The sequence below is a fragment of the Ischnura elegans genome, chromosome 5 (assembly GCF_921293095.1).
Source record: "Ischnura elegans chromosome 5, ioIscEleg1.1, whole genome shotgun sequence".
Taxonomy (NCBI): domain Eukaryota; kingdom Metazoa; phylum Arthropoda; class Insecta; order Odonata; family Coenagrionidae; genus Ischnura; species Ischnura elegans.
Window position 1 is genome coordinate 28,100,696 of NC_060250.1, and position 16,772 is coordinate 28,117,467.

At 37.0% G+C, this 16,772-nt stretch overlaps 1 protein-coding gene across 6 annotated transcripts in view; it reads right to left on the bottom strand.

The window, feature by feature from the left end:
* Nucleotides 1–15,338, bottom strand: part of LOC124158641 (beta-1,4-glucuronyltransferase 1-like) — a 46,488-nt gene extending 31,150 nt beyond the window's left edge. For 5 of the 6 annotated variants that reach the window (XM_046533840.1, XM_046533839.1, XM_046533844.1 and 2 more), the window contains exons 1-2: nucleotides 14,917–15,338; nucleotides 11,000–11,387 (exon numbers count right to left, since the gene is read on the bottom strand). The gene's annotated coding sequence lies outside the window, so the exon portion shown is untranslated. The remainder of the gene's footprint in view (nucleotides 1–10,999; nucleotides 11,388–14,916) is intronic. The other variant, XM_046533841.1, reaches the window with a different exon arrangement.
* Between the last annotated feature and the right edge of the window lie 1,434 nt (nucleotides 15,339–16,772).

Here is a 16,772-nt window from a genome sequence, read left to right on the forward strand (position 1 = left end):
GGTCTCTAAGATGTAAAAGTTTCGCATTTTCGAAAAAATATCTAGAAATAACTACTGAATAGCATTATGAATTCATGTTCCCTCTAACGTTCTTAGAATTCAAATCTGCATACATTCTTGAACAATGAATGTACAAAAAAGTCTTCATCCTATTTTTATGTTGATATGAAGAAAATTAGGATAAATCAAATAATTTAATTTTATGCAGAACAAATGCACAAGTTTTTGCTATTTTTAATTCATATTATTTTCACGAAATTAAAAAACATCGAAATTATTACCACAAATTTTACGCTTTAACGTAATTTTTTTCCGTCAAGATAAATTCGCTCGTTGAAAATGATTTTGATTGAACCAAGATTAATACTCGGTTTTTAAAGCTAAAAATTCCAATTTAGAAGCATTTAATCGTCTGGTTGCCATTTTCAGGGTATACCGGATATACTGATGATTCACCGAGGAAAAGGCCTTTTTAAATACCAAATCTGTTTGTAAAGGCCGTTGTACACGGTGAATTTTCAATCATGCGAATTTTGCAAATTTTACGAATGACCATCATTCGCTGTGTAAAACGGATATTTCGCGCATTCGAATGACCATTTGAATGATTTCAATCATTTTCTAATTTGTTTGAATGATTTCCGTGAATGATATGAGCGCGCGGCGTCCATCTTGCCCCTAGCATCACCTCAGAATTTTTAGATCATGTATAAAAACTTTTGAAGCACAGTCACCCATATGACAGCTCAAATATTAAATATATACTTTGAAAGAACGTAAATTCACAAATATCAATTATCTAAAGTGGTTAATTGGGAATAAATCATTCGCGATTTTTATAGAACAAAAACGTCGTTTTTCTTCTAGATTGCATCAATATTTTGTTTAATATGTAATTATTAAACTTATTTCATGATTTGAACGGTAAATTTTGCGGTGAGAGTCCCAATTAATGGCAGGAAATAGAAGTAAATTCTGCAAGAGATGTTTATCATATCAATTTGTATTTTTCCGCAAGTTTGCAATGCATTATTCTACGCTTTAAGTTGTCGATTTTCCTCTTCATAGGAAATTTAAATTACAAACATTATTCAACAACATTATTTGTGTTTATTTTATTAACTTTTATGGTTATAATAAGGGTATAAATCGTGAATATCAATATCTTTCACAATGTGAAGCCGAATTATGTAGAATTTATATGATTGATGAGAATTTTGCTTGTGGAGATAAGGTCCTCAGTGTTGGGTGAAACTTAGTTGAGGTGGAGCTATATTAAAACTAAGGTGAGGTTGTTGGTTGAGGGTTGTGAGAAGAAAGGGCGGTTTAAGGGAAGAGGGGTGTGACGGATGGTAATAAGCGTCATCAGTAGTGAAGATGTTTGGAGGAAGAAAATTTCGATCAATCAATTTTATGAATTGACAGGCATTGGATGGATAAAAGGCATTAATGATGAGCATAATTCAAAAATTGCAAAAATTCTATCGTATCGGTTTTCTTCCATCGACTGACTTATTATCGTTTATCATCAAGCCACGCAACTACCCATAGATCCTTTGAGGATAAAATTTAAGGTAAGGTCATGCTGGTCAGATTTCTCCGGTGGATATTTCGGTAAAAACTAGGATTTGATTCCAATACTTTTGGCATTTATGTGCTATAAATTTTATTTGTATACACCCAAAAGGCATTCTTCCACGGATAACCCGACACCTTTTTAAACATTTTCATAAATTTCATAACTAAGAATCCTCATTTCTAACTAAGAATCCTAAAATTCCTCGCTAGAGTTTGCTGTCGTTTTGTTCACTGTATTATCCTTCCAGACTTTTATTCGGGCTCCATACTTGCACGTGTTTCACCGAGTCGTTATATATTGTGATAGAAGCTTCGCTTACGTTTTATCAAGCGTTAACGATTTTAAGACGCTGGCTCTATCTTGGTATTAACTGTGGTCAAAAATACAGAATAAAAGGAACGAATTGGAGAGAGGGTTGCACGGAAAGGAAACTCCTTCCAGTTGTCTTCTTCCTGCTTATCATGCTTGTTGACCATATGTTTTTCTCCTACCCATTCTTCCACCCCTTAAAGAGTGGGACGGATTTCCATTTAATGCTTGAAATAAAATTGTTTGACTTTCCTTCTAATTTTAACCCAGTTCTTCCTTACGCATATGAATACTTGTATTGCTCAATATCATTCATGCTTCATTTTTATTATTTTTTGCGTTTAAGTGAACGAAATATGTTTTATAATGGTGTTACTTTGTCTTTTTCATAATCTTATGAGCATCTTAGAATGTTTTCCGAGTATTTGATCCAAATTTACGATCAAATTATCTGCCTCCCCCATCTTGTCCGTCTTTGTTGTCCTCTTCACTGTCTTGTGTCCTTTTCTGGTCCTGGCAAATTGTCTCGCTACTTGTTGTCCAGATGTCAGTAGCAAATACAGCGACAAGGTTATTAAGAAGCGTCTGAAGGGGTAGTGGTAACCTCCTCATTTCAAACGATTGGGTTCCGGAATTTTGATAAAAACATCCATCATATAATCTCGGTTCAAAGTCATTCTGACTCTATAAATTTCCATAGTAATTGCATGTCTTGAATTAATGTATTTAAAAATATTTATTCGCAGCCCTCAAAACCCTCGGATACGCTTGTAAAGCAACAATGCTTAAGACCTAAGGTGGTATCACGTCAATACGTAAACGGCTATTGCGTAGCCGACATCTCGTTAACAGAAAGCTTGTAACCACGGCAACTCGTAACCGCGACAATTGGCCGACGATTCGTGACTTACTATTTCGTAAACGCGAAAGTTCGTATAAAGATGTTCCGTAGCCGGAAGTGATGGAATGACCTCATGGAGAGTATGAGAAATATGAACCCTTAAAGGATCAAGGGAGGGCTAAAAATGTTCACCGCTATAATTTTCCATATTTTAAGTTGGTACTTACCCAACACAGGTTTATAACTTCGTAGGTTTTTAAAGATAAATGCATGTTAATGCATATTGTATGTTTTTTATTCGATGTTATGAGCGCATAAATATGCGGTGGACACAAAATAACCCTCCCTTTGTCCAACCTCCGACAAATTTTAATGTGGAAGATGTTGATATGGAACCCCTGAAGTATGGCCATTCATGCGGCATTGCGGAAGCAATCCCATGAAATAGAGAGGGAAAGATTAATTTCACTGCCCAACATTACACATAGATACATAGATAAACAGTGAAATTTGGCACCTAAGAAGATTTAATCTTTTTTAGGAGTTGCCATTCAACGAAAATGAGGCATTGCTCTACAGTACATTACAATATAGTTAAAATAAAAGCAGCTCATATGTGATTCATCATAGAAACAAGTCCTTATAAAATGAATAAGAGATACGAGAACAAAAAAATTATAGGAAATTATAATTTAACAAGAATATAATCAAATTAAATTTAAAAATAAGAGAGTATGTGCAATTAACTTAATCAAGTGAACTCTTTATTGAGGAAAATTAAGTAGTAACTGTATCGAAGAGAAATTCAGAATTCTTGTGACGAAACAACCATTCTCTCAATTTGTTAATAAACTCAACTTTGCTATTACGGCAATGTATTTCTTGCCAATATGTATCAACATTTTCCTCAGAACTTGGTGGAATGCGAGACTACCATTTCTCTCGCACACGAAACAAGACGTCCTATCCCGAGGCGTTGGAATGGGGGCAAATGAGTCCCCTGTCCATCCTCTGGTGGGAGGGGAGAAGGGGTGATGTAGGGCTACTTGCCCACTCCTGCCCCTCTCCCACGTAGAACAGTGTAGGAAGAATCGATGAAGGGAAAGAGACGACTCATCCACGCCAACCTCTCTCTCCCACTCCGTTGGTTCTCAGTGTGACCGCGTGTTTCTGTTTTAGAGTACTTCTCAAAGGGATCCGCCGCGGTAAACCACCTGCTCAGCCTGCTCGACCGCCCCGTCCTCGTGCACTATATGTTCTCCTCGTCTCGCTCGAGACCGCCGGCTGACCCATGCCCTACATTCATATGCACGTAGTCTCGAAATCGTTGGGTTGGTATGCTGCAGACCTCCATTCATCTCTATCCGATTCCGTGTCTTCTTATTTACTTAATGATTGATTTTAATGTTCGTCAACTTGTAATGTTCACCTTTACTTCACGCATCAAATAAATACAAATTACATACACAATTGTCTTGGGTAATTACTGATGAAGAAAAATCCGGAGCGATGACACCTACCATAACTTCACAAATCAAACTAACACAATTTGTAGACTCGATCGAGAAACGAAAAGAGAACGAAAAATCGAGAGCGACAACGATTACGACCGAATGCCACTCTTTCCATTACATGACTCCCTTTTTGTTTATTTGCGCGTCGTCAAAACAAGCATTGTTGTTCACCATTTTTTGACTCTCATTTTTTTCTCCCGTCGTAGTGGAGCATTGTTACAAACTGAATTACAAAGAAACAACTGAATTACAAACAAAAATTACAAAGCTACCTCAGAGTACATTGCAGTGAGTATAATTATGTAAATAGATAGCAACATCCAGTTCCAAAATAATCCTAGGAATTGCGTGTTTGTCAATATTTTTACCAATATTTTTTCTCGTGCGTCGGAAACTTATTAAATCGCTTCCCCAATGAAAAAATTGTATAAACCTGTTCCAAAATTTTATACAATTTATACAATTACCATGGCAATTGTATAAATTGTATAAAATTTTGAAACAGGTTTATACAATTTTTTCATAGGGGTTTGCTGAACTATTTTGCGAGAATATTAATATATATTTATATACAAATAGCATAGCCATCTGTGAATGTCATCATATGCAGTCTCTCAACAGAAACGGTTATTTGATATTTTTTCTAAGTTGAAACTAATGAAGTGCAATATTAAGTTAATATATTTGGTAAATATTTTATGTAAAAGCGGGTAATGAATCTGAATGATAATGAATTACTTGAATGTAGAATATAGGTATTCATAGAACTTCAGTGATATACTGGTATATTTTAATTTAACTCGGAAAATTAATTAAATTCAAGGTAGTGCGGAGAACTTGCCTTTTTAAGGCTGTCCGTGCACCTGGATGAGATATAGATTTATATTTTCTGCATGTCCAATTATTCATGGATCGAGCGTATTATCCAAATGCAATTATTATTAGACGTACTGTAAATGCACTTCACTTTAATTTTATTCGTAGACTTTAAAATTTAATCGGCCTGCTTTTTCCCTTTAGCCGCTGATGAGTTTACCAATGATTCCATATCATGAGAATGACATCTACCATGGGAAAGTTGAGAATATTAGTGGAATTAAGTTGGGGAATAGAATTTATGAAATGATTCCGCTTGCATTTTTTGTCTGGATGTTTTTAATTATGAAATTAATTTCTCCGTTTTATTATACGTTTCATTAATATAACTGTGGACCAGTTCCTGGAGATTATGCTGCAATTCAACTTCGTGGCCTCGTTCTTTCGATGGGAGGATAGCGATAGATATACATATTAATGTGGTTTGGTTTATTAAATGGTAAAAAATATATTGTTGGGAACATAATCACTGATACACTAATATTGTATGTTCCTCAAATTTGATTATAGTCTGACTCAGGTTTCATAAAGGTGAGGATGTAAGTTGAGTGTATCAATAAAAGGCGAGTGTATAGTGTCGAAACCTGGATCAGACCATTTAAAATTTGTGGAATGCACAATATTAGTTTACCTGTCATTATTTTTCCTGTTACATATTTCCACCAAATATCGCCATTCCCTCTTAAGTTGTTGAATGTATTCTTTCATATATTAGGTTGATGAATATATTCTTTATATATAAGGTTGACTTGATGATATTAAGATGAATGATATGTATTCATAACGATCGTATTTAATTCAAAGACCTGTTATATGATCAAAGAAGTGAGGTAATCCTTTGTTTTTCAATGGTGTGACCATAATGATTTATCAAACCAAGTAAGTTTTAGGAGTGTAGGTCGTAGTGAATGTTTTTACCCCACAAAAAATCGTGAATATTGCAGGGTGGAATGTTTGATGGGGGAGTGGATAATCAGATCGAGCAAAATTGGAGCTTACAGCGTGGGATATGATGTGAATTTTTTTAAATTGAGAGTGGGCAAATGAAGACAAAAATTTCCCTGCTCTCTCCGACCTCGTTAATGCAGGGAGCGCTTTTAACACCTGCACTTATTCTGAATTCATTGCCTCCTCATTCCCTCGCATGTGTTAACCCCGGCCGGAGTTTTCACGGGATAGAGGAGCGGTTTCCTTAACGAGCAACCCCCTTCGACTGCGGTTCCAAAGAGCTATTTTACCGACCGGCCTTCGTTCGGGTATTAAAATGCTGTCCTAGATTTTTTGCACCTAATGCAGAGGTGACCATGCTGCGTTTCTCAGTTTTAATTTATATCTCAATATATAATTTTTAATTATTTTATCTGTTTTTCAGTAATACTTGGCGGGCCATGGGCGTAATATTACGCCACGCGAAATCCTTCAATGTTCGCTACGGTATTGTAATATTAGGCCATCCGTCTTTAAAAAAAAACGCAGTTTACTATGTTTTTAAAAAAGTGGTACTAACCTCTAAATGAAAAAATGAAAAAAAATCCAAATTAATTCTTTAAAATAATACCAAAATACCTATTCCTTGCAAAAAAAAGGTTAGTTGATAAGAAAAAAACACCTAAGTATTGAAAATGGCCAGTACTGGCGTTGAGTCTATAAAGTATTAAGGTCAGTACGGTGAGAGTTCTTTTTTTATTCATTTTTATGATTGGTAGAGAAAACGACAGATAATTCTCGAAAACCTAAAAAAAACAGAGAATGTTTGGAAAAATTAGATTTAGGTTTATCTGGAAACGTATTAATTGTCGAAAAAGTCATTTGGTGTATTTCCCGAATCCTAGTACGCCTATATATTTTTTTTTCAAATATTTGAACTTCCCATTTCCAACATACAACTCTGGCGGTGCTGCATTTGCCATTAATTTTGTTTCTTAATTTTACTGTATTACAAAAATATTATCACTTAATATCTCTTAATCGTATATTTATCACTCGAAAAGGTGAATATTTCGTTCAGTATGATGTAAAAAACAGCCTGCAAAAATTGTTTAAATAGTCGAGGAAGTATGATAATATCTGTTTGATACTTGATGGACCTCACTGAGAGAGGATTTAGTTTACACGAATACGTAAAATTCTAGGCATTGAATTTAGGATATCGCAAAAGAAAACGATGACATGTGCATCAACTTTTATACTGGAAGGCTAGACTATTTACTAGAAACATCCATTAAAATCACCTCTTTAGGTAAATTCCTTTGACACTGAAAACCCTGTTATTATAAAAATCGTTGAAATCCTCGTAAATAATATCCTTTCAGTCCTTCAAACTATTTTTCAAATGTGGACACGTAAATTTCATTCGATGATTTAATGCTATTTTCTTTTTTTACACGCTTTTTCTTCACTTGTTTCGTCTGTCTGTTTCATTGATGTCATCTTGTAATTTATACAAGATACATGATTTATTATATTGAGAACTTGTATTGTAAATACATGTCGCTTATTGCACTGCCGTGATTAGTGAATTTTTATAGGTCATAAATATATTTGGGAATTGGCTGTAGCGCGGGGGAAAAGGTTTTTTTGGCAACATTCTAAATGGGTGCATTCATTAAATTGTATCTGCCCCGATTCTTGAGACAGGCAATCTAATCACCGATATTTAACAGTATGGCAACAGTAGAATTATGACGGAAACACTGTCAGTTACTTTCATTTGTTCCGAGTGATTGAACCACCAGTGTTTTCGGAGTTATTTTCGATTCCTGCACCATAAATTCGTTGGATTCTTTCGTTTTTCTTCGTACGGGAGGCATTTAAATTGTAACATGGATATACAGGTAGGGGCTTCAGAAAGAAGTTCATTGAAAAATTGGAGAAAAGTGATGAGGTCACACCGATTTTCACAATTTTTGTAACACGTGTAAAAATAACTTTCGTAGTACTCTTTGAACCCCGAAAAGGCACCGTCACGTCATATTTTTCTGCGAACTCACCATTAAATATCGTTAAATAGACGTGAAAACGCGAAATCCCTCGATGGCTGTGTATTTCTTTAATTTTCCCATTATTAGATTCATTTATAATTTGGTATGGTATTTCCGTTCAAATTATATACATTAATGTAAAGTATTAATTAAGGAGCAGATGGATACGTGTAAAACTTAAGTGAATGCAATTGAAAAGTTTATTAAATGAAAACAATGCGAACATTTCATTTTTTTTTTACTTTTAGCCTCTTAGTCTTAGGCTGTCGAACTTTTGGAGGTTTTATCAGTATATAAATATTATTCAATCTGGGTTTAAAAAAACCACCAAAAACCTTCAATTCTTGGAGATTACTTGGTGATTAAAAATAGAATAATCTGTAATGCATAAATAAAAGAAATTGCACAGGAAATTTATTTTCGCACTTACGTTCGATTTTACTGGACAAAGAGGGTATTTGGCATAGGTGTTTTTTTGCGCATCTTACAGATTTGAATTTAAAATATTTCAAAATTAACTTCCTTTACTGCTATAATTTGTTTCATGTCCCCTATAAATTGTTATCATTATTTCGGCTGCATTTGTAGTTGGAAAACTAAACATGATTCTGTTAAAAGAAATTATATGATAGAAGCGGAAAGTGTATGAGAATATGTGTATTTTATCAGTGCTACAGAAATGTGTTTTTTCAACCATTGTAATCTTTTCGGAAAGATAATACGGCTTAATATTTTTCTGCTCCGTAATCGTGCATTCAATCTTTCCTCGGAAATGTGACAAAACCTGTGATGATTACGTTACTTCTGTCCGTAGATTTCCGATAGTAGACAATGCGTAGAATATTTAATGCTCAAGATAAGTGCTCAGCGATTGTACTGGTCGGAAGTTTCCGGGTCATTCAAACATTCGGTTCATGCTCCTTATCTCTACGAATATTTCCAAGGAAAGAAATCATCCGAAAGCCAATGAAAGAAATACAAACTCTCTTTAACCGGGTTTGCAAATGGCTTCGCCGGCCTTCCTCGAGGTGAAGAGTTAGGCAAAATTTGGCAAGGTGCATGCTCGGAATGAGCTACACGACCCTCATTCAGCGGTTCCATGAAGTGCATTAACAAAGGAGGCGTTCATGAACGGGAAGGAACTTATGAGAGGATCGTTATCTAAGAGTGTAAAGAAAAGGCTAGTGAAGAGTCTGATCTGGATTAAAGCGTTTTACGGTGCGGAAACATGGACACTTAGGAAGGAGGTCGAGGAAAGACTGGAGGCGTTTGAGATGTGGGTGTGGCGAAAAATGGAGAAGGTAAAGTGGACGGAATCGAGGAGGAACGACAAAGTGCTGGACAGGATGGGTGAGGAGAGGCAGCTTTTAGATGAAATACGGAGGAGACAGAAGGTATGGATGGAGTGAGTACTGTGCGGGGAAGGTATGTTGAAAACTATGTTAGGGGGAAGAATGTTTGGTAAACAAGAGAGAGGAAGGAAAAGAATAGGAATTTCAAATAAGATGAAAGGAAGTAAGCCTTATTGTGCATGTAAGGGGAAGTCCATGAAGGGATGGGAGACAGCCAGTTTACTTCTTAAATACTCCATTGCAACCTAATTTAATCGGTAGAACACTTAAATAATAATTATATGTATTCGGACTATTTCTTTCTCGGTAAATATTTTCACTTTGCCCCTACGATTCACACCCAACCCCAAATTGTTATAGATAGTTGAGAGTAGAGCTCATGTAAGACTTAGCCGTACCGTTATGAATATAATGCATTCATGTAAAGGGGGGAGGGTTCCTTTTCTTTAAGCGTGAATCACACCATCCTTTATTCCGTCCCTCAGAATGATAGCTCCAGCGATAGGTTTTCAGGGACCGAAAGAGTGATCTCTCGATCCATCATTTTATGGAGCACGCGATCATTCCCACCGTCCCTTTTTCCATCGCTTATTCCGTAACTTTCCGTATTTACAACTGTCATTCAATTCAAATCCAATCGTGGTTTTACAATAGTTGTTAGCGGCCGTGCTTTCTTTCTGAAGGCCGGTACCAGCGGCGGAAAAAGGGACGTGATGAGTGATGGAATTTTTATCCCTCGAGCCATCGCGGAAAATGATCGCGTGAAACGGTAAGTTTTTCCGCCGTCATTGGAGCTTTCTCTGGAGCTGTCCCCCGCAAGAGATGGAAAAAATTATCGTGTGATTCATACTTCAGCTACATCGCTTTGTAAGCTTTCCGTTTGGGGGGTATACGACAGAACCTGGGGTCCTTCGATTGAGAGCACAACTTTCCTCACTGTACGGCATGTGATTTCCGAATGCTGGACCGCCTCGTCGTGTGTTTCCGATCCTCCGTCTAATTTTTTCCGTACCGCGAAAAACTGTGTAGAATTTATTTCAAATTTATAGTTGATATTTAAATAAAAAATTAATATTATTTACAGTTAAAACCGCAGCACGCGCCGAATTTTCCACTTATCTATTCTCTGAACTCCCTTCCTTTTACTTCACAAATTTGACTCTGCAGGCCTCCCTTAAACTACCTGGAGAGTCTCATAGACTTTCTCATAACTATGTTACTAAACTAAATTTAGAATTACCTATGGCTTGAACCTGAGGTGTCAAAAGCTTCTTATCATCTAAATCTTCGATTTTATGTTTACTAAGGATTTCCTGTTCTTAAAGTACATATATTCTTATTATTGTATCTTAAATCTTAGATTTTGTTCAGAAGAAGTTCCACTCACGATACAGCCAAAAGGATACACAGCATCGAAACCGGTCGCGAGTGAGTAAATTTTTTAACAGAACAGAACAGATAAGAACAGATTTTGAGTCAGAGATTCCCTGATTTTCCCCTAATTTCCCTGGTCTATAGAATAATAGCAGCCCTGATTATCAGCTCACCTTCTATCATTCTCTTTCCGTGGGTCTTCGCGTTCCGTGTGACGGCCGTTGGGTGGGATGTAAGCGTTGTCTGGGGCAGCGTGCGTCCTCTCTGGTTGGCGATTGTCGAATAAGTGGCGCTACGGTGAGAGATAATGATCGGCGCCGTTGTCATTTTCGGCTCTGCGCGTGTAATCTCCCGCCGTGTAAAGCCCTCATTCATCGTGCACCTGTGACGATGGGCCTCTGCTCTTGTCTGCGGAGGGCCACGACATCATTGAGTTGTGATTTGGATAGATGGCGGGTCATGCACGAAGCCCGTGTGGAAACATGACACAGACAAAAACCAGCAGTGACGGCAGTGGGGTTGCACGGATGCAACTGAACTGGCTCACCTCCTCACTTTGCACTTTCGAAAGAGAAAAAAAAACGCCTAAGGGTGCGATTCATAGACGGCACTTTAGGCTAAAGTATACTTTAGCCGGGCTAAAGTCTGCTTTTTCCGTTTCATAAACGCCACTTTAGAGGAAAAATGGCCGAATCGTCACTTTACCGTAAAGTGCCCAACCGGAGCTCACTTTAGGGCTAAAGTGTCCTTTACGGATAAATAAATATGGCGGCACCGGCTGTTATTGAAGTTGAAATATGAAGATATTTGGGTTACGGAAATTAATAGGAACTAATTTTTTTGTGAGAACACAGCAGCAGACTGGCGTGTTTTAAGAAATAACCAGACACGTAATATATTTCTTTTCCCTGAAAATATATCGAGTCGGTATTGATGGACATGACCCATTATTTATATTTTGAAGTTTAACTCTATCGGTCGTGTGATAATTACAACACAGTAAGTGGTTGGAAAGGTTGGCATAATTTATGTTGATTTTGTATAAAAGCTAATTGTTCAGTTCTTAGGTTATTTATGCGTTTATGCTCCAGAATTTTCCTAAGATATGAATATGATAGCAAAATTCTGTTTACATTGGCGTCAATAGCCTTCGTACGCAAAGACTTGATTTTCATGTCGTTTGGCCAGCCAAATGCTAGCTTCTATACCTTGCATTGCATTTTAAGCGTTTTCATTCAATATTTGCCTAATGCACTCTTGCCGTATGCCTCCATATCGCGTTTAACATGTTTCTGTGATTTTGAAACTATAGAGTCGAGTTTCTGATTCGTTTTTCGTCTATGCATTTGAATGTTTATAATGATGATATAAGATCTCGTCATGAAAGGCAGCAATAAAAAGTAAAACACACTTTCCTTCATAACCATATTATCTGCAGCAAAGCAATGTTTTCTCGAGGATGTAGGATTGTTATGAAATTTTATTTACACAGCATCACAGACTTCATTGAAATTTTTTACTACGAAATTCGTGAATGGATACTCGGGTTAGGTATTCACATGTCGAGGCATCATTTGAAGTAGACAAAGAGATATTTATTGATATAAATCCATTTTCACATTCAAAATGTTTAATTGCGTGGCCATTCATTCATTGGTTTTGATGATGTAGGTATTATTGAAAGTACATTTCTCTAATATATATAACCCCTTAGGTTAACATTCCTAGAATTAAAATATTGGTAAGCTCAAAAGAATTCAACAAACACCCATACCTCATTCATAATATGCGTCCAACTGAGACAACCACTGATCGGTAAATCTTCAAATTAATTGGTACAGTTTCAAGTTAACGCGAGAGAATTTCACTATTTCACCTACCTTCAATGAACCTACACCATCAAACTTCGACTAACATATAGTCCAAACAACCTTTTGCAGTTAATCATAGAAAATGATCATAAAATGTCGTGAAAATATCATCGTTTGAATATTTACTTCGCTGGAAACATCGAAGGGCATTACCAATGCACGAAGCTAATTAAAAGCGAGCTTTTATTCAGCCAACTCAGTCATTAACGTACAAAAAAGCTAGTGGAGAAAAGCTTTCAATGACGCAGTATTCATTTACATTTGCACATAATATGAGAAAACGAGAAAATGCAGCTTAATAAAACCTTAGCAAAATACAACACGAAAACCCAGTCGCTAGAAACATGTAAACAAGTACGCATTTAATATCGTGTGTCATCTTTTTCTTCACTTTTTCGCAGCGTTCATTGCCAACACTCAAAATTTTAATGCATGATCGAGACTTTAGGAGCTAAAGTGCCACTTTATAAAGTGAGATCCTTGAAACGACTCTGCAACGAACTTTAGCTAAAGTCTCACTTTACCGTAAAGAGAGACTTTGTAAAGTGAGCAATTTCAGTGTCGTCTATGAATCGCACCCTAAGCCTTCTTCATTTACATGAAAAAGGCGCGAGGTGAGAAAGTGTATGGTATTAGCTCTAGCCAATTTTTTCTTATGCCATACTAAGGACACATTTCCTCAATCGAAATAAGTAAAAATTATATTTTTTGACCCTTATATCGACGATATTCCCAGTCTATGGTCCAAGTAACTCCTATAAATTCGTTTATTATTTAACTATTCATTCATGTAAGCATTCCAAAATTCTCGAATTATTGATTTCAAAACTCGAGTGAGATTCTGAATGCAGGAGAACTTCAAACTAATGACACAAATTCATTAACCTGTCAAATAAGCGAGCTAAACTCATATTTTGGGTGATAGTGATGACCATTGTGGAATAGGAGCAAGGAAAGCAAGCAATGTACTTCCGAAATGGTTGTTGTATTCTGCATAGAGGTGGCCCAATTCCATCCCATAAAAGGCTGATTTCTTTTGATACTTCGCTCGCATTTTAATCGGCTTTCAACGCGGTGATGCGTGCAATGCGATCCTCTTTTTTTCCAATATTTTGCATTTTAATGTTTGTAATGGCAAGAAAAAGCATTGAAAAGTTATGAATTTGATTGATCTCATCATCTTGTGTATACATTTCCGTTAGCACCTCTAATTATATATTATTTATACGTGAAACTCGCATCAATTTGTTCGTCAGCGACACAAGTGGCGACTTCTGTAAACCCATTGAAATGCGCGGTGAGTGACGACACATTTGGAGGCCGACTTGAGGATCCTCTTTTGTGGTATTCGTGGTTGTATATATAACTGTACTACTTTGCTATTAAACTGGGCAACATCGTGACCTGAGTCTTTAGCTTGAGTAATGAGTCTTTCGAAAGAATTTATGAAGTGCAAATTTATGGGCCCGGGTATCATAATCTGGTTGGATAGTGCAATAGAAGTGCATTCGTATGTGCCGTACGGGTTGTGGGCGTACCCCTCTTATTCTTAAGAGATCAAGGAAAGTCGTCGGATTATGCACTCGAACTTCCTTCCCCCATTTAGCGACACCTCTTGGGCAAACAGAGAATAATTACGAGCGTCGACGACCCCCTTTGCCACGCTGATAATGTCTACGGGGGCGTCCGTGAAGTAGGCTAGTATAAGAAACCTTATATTAGTATTCTTATCATGACATTGTCAAAATATACTCAAAATATACTCAATGATTACATAGATTTTCTTTCATTGCTGACTGTGATTATGTATGAAAAATAAAGAGACACGTATTTTTCCGTTTTTCGATCCGTCGCGAAGTCATCTGGGTGATGTCGCACCGTGACGAAACAGGTCGTCCGAATCGATATAAATGTGAAATTTACAATGTCTTTATTTGGCTATAACTAGCAGATCACCAAGCGTTGCTCGGGAAGGATAATACCAAGAGAAGTGGGATATTTGTGACTTGGAATTCATTAAACTTTAGATAGCGCTGCAGCTCGACATTGCGTAAAGTTGCGGGCTAAAACCAAGAAAAAACGGACCAAAAAGAGCCTGCCTACAAAACAGAAGACATCAACCTGGCTATGGAACAGGCAAGTTGGTACAACTAGTAGTCGTTTATAATAGTTTATATCTTACTATGTACTTATACTTATTCTGTTTATGACTTACTCACTCAGTGATTCAACCAGATGGTCAGGGTAGATCTCACTGCAGATTTAGCCGCAGGTGTGTGAATATCACCATTTCACGGAAGAGCCCCATTTCCTTTTCCTAAGGCAATATCCTCTTCAGTCTTTTTCTGGCTCTCGTCGGACACTGCTATTATTCTCTTTCGTCAATTCAGTCGACGCGACGTTCCCTTTTTGGAGTGATTTGCTGGAAATGAACTATTTGACCACACTGACAGGCACCATTTACAAGATGTTATAAATGCTGTGTAGATTGAGTGCGTTAATCCAGTGAATTCATTACGACAAATACTTGCAAGTTAAAAAAAGGTCGTTGTTCTATGTGATTGCTATAAGAGTCAATAGCCTAGATTACAGAATTAAAGTTTCGATCATTACAAAATTCACCGTAACCACCAGATTTGGCCTCCGGTGACTTTTTAAAATTTTACAACAACGAAATATCTTTGCGGACTAAGGTTTACGTGCAAGGAGGAGGTAATCGCCCAGACCAATGCCAATTTTGAGGAGACCCAGAAATTCTTCTGTTTGGACGGTTTGAAACGCGTGGAAAAATGCGCTGGAAGAGGACTAAAATGAAAAATATAAAAAACTGACGCAATATAATTTGTTTTTATAACTTTTTCTAAAGACTTATTGAACGACCCTCGTACGACAATCATAAACACCCATTCCCTGGATAGGTTCAATCTATGCGGGTGGAATATGAACCCGCGACCTTCGATTTGGCATGCGAGGACTTCATCCCGTTTCTTTAAGTAGTGGAATAGTTGTAATTTCGCGAAAAAGGACAATTTTTTCCATGGTTCCCATGGTTCCTGCAATTAATCTTGAGACCCTGTGGACTGTATTTGAGTAAGCGTGCTTTCATGATGTTTTTCCCTGTTTAAGTATTTCATTGCTTGATTTCCTCTTTGTGGTTCTAGACTTTGTCTATGATAGTCCTGAAAACCAGTCATAACGAATTATTTTTAAAAATCAAACCTCTTGGAAAATAATATAATAAATCTTTAGACGTGATGGCCTGATGAAGGCAATCGTCGAGGGACAAGTAGATGGCAAGAACGGGAAATGAAGACCTCGAGTGAAAAATACGTAACAGGTAAATAAGCTTGGAACGTAGGCTTTCGCAGCGAGATACATTGTTATCAACGGCTTTCGGGAGCGGCTGCGTGTTGCGCTTTGTCATGCGAGCTTTCGCGTCCATTACAGTTCGCACCATCAGGCGATGAGGTAAATAAGGATGTGAAGGAAAAGATATACGTAGGTGTGAAAAGATTAGCTAATAGCAGAATTGAGTGGAGAACTGCGTCAAATCAATCATAGAATTATGACCAGTGATGATGATAATAAACCTCCTGAATCAAGAACAAATTAATACATTTAAAATAATGGAAATTCTCGCGACAGATTAGGGGGGTGAATTGGTGGAGCCTATTCTTACTACAATTCACCAAGAAAACGGGGGAGGGTTCGAAAAATGGCCAAAATTGCCTCGCGTGGTTAACGAACATTCAAGGAAGGATGACGCCCTGCGCTAGGTAGAAGCTGGGTTACCTTCAGGGTTCTCGCACTTCTTATTCACTCTTTCAGAGTTTGAAACTGAATATTAGTCTTAATAGGTGCGTGCATAGCTCATACTGCAAAAAGGTATAGGTGTTTGAATCGTGCAGAGTTTAGAGTAGTGATTGTTGCTAATTTCCCTGTTTCACATCGAATAGATACTCCCCGATTTTGAACCCAGAATCCTTTGCCTTGTATTCCACCCACTAGACCCTGATGCTTCTTTGTGCATCTTAATTGTGCCAAAATAATTACATGGGAATTCCTCTTAAAATCA